Source organism: Morone saxatilis, unplaced genomic scaffold (assembly GCF_004916995.1).
Source record: "Morone saxatilis isolate NCDOM2014 unplaced genomic scaffold, NCSU_SB_2.0 Contig17, whole genome shotgun sequence".
Lineage (NCBI taxonomy): Eukaryota > Metazoa > Chordata > Actinopteri > Moronidae > Morone > Morone saxatilis.
The window spans coordinates 8,735,211-8,739,944 of record NW_023339729.1 but is presented as its reverse complement, the minus strand read 5'-3'; positions in this window follow the sequence as shown (position 1 = coordinate 8,739,944).

Below are 4,734 nucleotides of genomic sequence, written 5' to 3'. Positions count from 1 at the left end.
ATTGCGAGCCAGGCCTTCTCGTCCAACATCAGTGCCTGACCTCATAAATGCTCTACAGAATGAATGGGCACAAATTCCTCCAGAAACATTCTGTTATATAGCTGTTATAGCTGCAAAAGGGGGACCAACTCCATATTAAAGTATATGTATTTGAATACAATGTCATTTTAGTCCATGTTGGTATTATGGTCAGGTGGCCAAATACTTTAGTCCATATAGTGTAGCTGAGATCTACTTGATTTCTAACCATCATTCCAAAACACAAGTATGTTTTGGATGAGCAGAAATCTTGTCGAAACAGATATGAGCTATTAAAATATAAAAGGAAATGATTAATCATTGACATGAATAGGTCACATTAAATGTGAAAAGTTGATCTATAGAAAATAAATATTTGAGGGGGATACAGAATGTATGAGATCCCTTACTGCATTATATGGTATTATATTTTGAATGGTCAGCTGGAGTCTGATTTATTTTCCTTTATATAAATAAAGATATTTCCACTATAAATTGCAGGAAATTGGGCATATTGGTGCATAAAAAATCATTATAATGCAGGAAATAAAGTAAAGTGAAAGACTTTGGTCAATAGTGAAAAATATAAATGAAAAATACAAGGGCACAGATGCCAGGAACAGCTGTGCTTGCAATTATTTTTTTAATGCCCTAAGTAAGAACACTCAAGAACAACCCGTTTTTGCATGATAACAAGATAATCTAACTTTATTTATTTATTTTTTTCATTCCACCATTTCACAGCCCACTTGCGTAGCTGTGGGGCTTACGTTTATCATATCATCAACAATCATATATTTTTGATAGTGATGAAATCCAATCAAATAGCCTAGGGGCCCCCTGGATTACTGTTAGCTCCACAGCTAAGCAAGTGGGCATGTGCTGTGAAATAGAGAAATGATAAGGTTAGGCGTGTGTGTGTGGATGCTGCTTAGTGCTGAAACAGAGTGGAGGGGATCAATAGACAGACAGACAGACAGAACACGTCACTTAGTATGCTTTCAGCCTTCCTGCTTTTTGTAAAACAGAATTTTATTTAATCGTGATATGTATCATATCGCCAGACCTCCTGGCCATCCTCATGAATATTACATAAGTGTACATCTTTTTAACCCATCACAGATATTTACACGTCATTACTAGGGACCATGGGTTTACTGCTTCTTAACTCCTAACAGCGCTGTTAGTGTATAATTCTTTTAAACTTGTGTGTGTGGTTGTGGTGTTTGTGTGTGTTGTGCTGTGGTGTGTGTGTGTGTTTGTGTGCTTGTTCCATTGCTGTCATTAAATGTCTGTCATCTAACTGCGTGACAAGCCGCCTGCCTCCTTCCATCCTTATCTCTTTGGCATGATCTCGCTCCTGCTGCTATGAACTAGTGACTGATTGGACTGTTGACAAACACACCTTTCCATGTGCTAGGTGTAGACTTGCCACTTCATGACTAAAAATCATAGAAAGTCAGGACATGGTGTGATGACAGCAGTTAGTGGACGCTCTGATCCTACTGGTTTTGTGTTTTCAAAGTCAGGGGGTCTAAAATTATAGCAGAGGAGGAGGTGATAAGATGCTTGCATATTTGAAGACAAGCCTTGTCCCAGATGATACCTTTACAAACTAGCCAGACAAGTTAAGTTTATGTACAGTATGTGTCTCAGTGGGCTTTGCAAGGAAAACTCCTCAAAACATAAAAGAGAAGATTAGTCAAAAGGAGATGTAGGCATGTTTACATTTATGAAAACTGAACAAATGTATTATTTTCCTCCTGAGAATCTAAGTCAGACCTTCCATATATCCTATAATTTTGTGTGGGCAGCACATACACAATGCATGGGTTTATAGAACTGGAGGCTTACTGTTTTGAGTGGTCTTAGCAGAACAATTGTTCCTGCGAAGGACAAGAAAAACAGCATCACGTTTCAGCAGTCCATGAGAACAGGAACATATGTGAATCCTCCCCACGTGCAAACAGAGGCAGGAGCATCTGTTTGGCTGGATGTGTGTGTGGCTGTCTGTGTGTCTCTGTGTGTGCGATGATTGCTATAACAAAGCACAAGATGCCAAGTGCCACTGCACGTGTAATAATGTCATTGGGGCCACACAGCTAGTGAAAATGGCTGCAGTTTCCTGCAATGTGAACTCCCCAGCACGAGACAGCAGAGAGGCAAAGTTCAGACCGGCTTATTGCAGAAAGAGAACCATGAACAAACAGCCATTAAATATACTATAGATCAACCAAACAATACAAAACAATATAATTGACAAAATCATTTGCATAAAACATTTTTAACTTGCAAAATATGTTTCTTTCACTCTCCATCCTTTGATAAATGTTCACAGATGTTATTCAAATTTGCTTCACTGATATGACCCCCAGATATTGTCAAAGTGAAACATAACAGTTTTACACAATCAGCTTTACTGTATGTGACAGATAATTATCAATAGTCCAACCGTAGCTTAGTAACTGTAACCAGATGTTGAAGTGGTGTGCATGCTACTGTAGCAAGAGTGATACACATACAAAGAGTTGGCAGGGTTGTGTTTTCTTCAGTCCTTTTTCAAAACCAAGAACACAACAAGTGTTTATCTGCATTAGCTGAAGATGTGGTTAATAGCAGGCCTAGAGTAGTAACCCAGCACTGTACTTCCAAGTCTAAAGCATATTATTTTGTGAGGTTTTTGTTACTTTGAAAGCCCAATTCACAACAGGTGCATTCACTGAATTGTATGTTCCCATTATGTGGAAGCTAACACAGTTCAGGCTAACATCAGTGCCTTTGATCCTAGTGATGGGAATTTAGTGACATTTTGGCTCAGCTCAACAATAAGAGCTCTTAACATTCAACCAGATTTAGCAATGTTTTGAGTGATATGTGTTCACATATATTCTTATAATTTCCAAAATATCATAATTATACATTATGCTTGGTATAAAAACCAAAACCAAAGCATTTTCCCTTATTACAGGACAAACCAGCAATACAAGAACAATGTACTATTGTCAATTGCCTTTTTTCTCTCTTCTTCTTCTTTTCCTCTTCTCTTTTCTATTTCTCAGTTTATACACCACTGCTCCTTGTTGCTCCACAACACTTACATATACATGCACACCAACACACACACACACACACACATGCATGCATGAAGCCATGGAGCACATATTTATGACCCCTCTTAGATTTTTCTCATTTTAAATGAATTTTGGAGACATTGACAGTCTGCTGGAAGAAGCCTCTACAATCAATTCATGCAGCTAACATTAGCGTAATGAGCTAGTAGTTATAGCTGACATTAATTTGTCAGTTGTTTGTTGTTGTACCTCTGTCTGAAATGAAGGACCCATTGTTTTCCAAAAATAGTAAGAAGTTTAAGTATACCTGACCCCATTAGGCAAGGCCTACTGCGTCCTCAACAGGCCTAATGACAAGGGGGTCTGAGCTTCAACAGTCTTCAATAGGCTACCATTTCTTTCTGATCAAATATTGTTATTTTTCTTTTTGGCTAGACAGAAAGAAGGATAATACGCACTGATAAATGCTGGCAGGAAATACATGTGAGTGTGCAGCTTTGGCCTGGATGAACTGATGATTGAAGACTGAAGAGCAGCAGGTGTGGGGAACCACTTCCACTGCTGATCCCTTGAATGGCATAATAGGAAAAAAGGTTACAGGTCTTCAGATGATTATATTTTTCATTAGTCCACTGACTACTATGTTTAAGTGGGTTTTAGCCTTATTCTTCCCTACCAGCTTTATTAGGAGCAGTTCTTTCTACTCAAAAAAATAGGTTTTGTATGTTCTCCCCAAATCTCTCTGAGTCTCGCCCGACCTCAGCACAGACATTATTATGAGGCTTTCAGGCGTCATGACTCACATATACATACCACACATCTTTACAATGGTACCTAATTAGAGCTCTCTGGGTAAAGAAACTACTCTTACATGTTTTCTTTTTTGAGAAAAAGGACAGCTAGGTACTGACATTATGTGATTATCACATTGAATGCGTATAGAAGAGGTACGAGAGTTAGCACTTTTATCACTACTTTTTGGTTGGTAGCGTAGGAAGGGTGTTATTACTAGTCCATTTATCACTGCACATGAGAAGTGTCATTTTATCTTGCTTGTTACCAATGGGCACACAAAGAGACTGAGCGTAAGTTCATGTGAGGTCTGTTGTAAATGTAAAGTCTGAGTGGTATGTTTTCTACCACTCAAATGATTCTTAATATGAACTCAGAAGCAGGGCCCGTGGAAACACATCTACAGAACCTCCAGAACTGTCTCTGAATGCAGCACACACAGCAAAAACATCCAGCTTATTCACCATGGATGTGAAAGCTGTATAACTTGTGTTAGCGTTGCCTGAAAGGCCCACAGAGTGACAGGCCTATCTGAGAAGTCATTTATAGAGTAGTGTAGGATGGGAAGGTATAGGCCAACTGGAAACCCCAGCTTTAATCTGGTTAGGATGTGTGGGATTCAGGCTGTGGACCTCTGGCAATCACGACTCAATGGGCAACACACACAAACACACACGTATATGCACACAGGAAGATTTTAAAAAAGAGTGGGCGACAGAAAGAGTTGCTATCTAATAGATTTCTGAATATAGGTTATGCAATAATCAAATGATCAGTATCCTGACTCAACATCCTCCCACTGTCCCCATCACACACACACACACACACACACACACACAGATAGATAGATAGA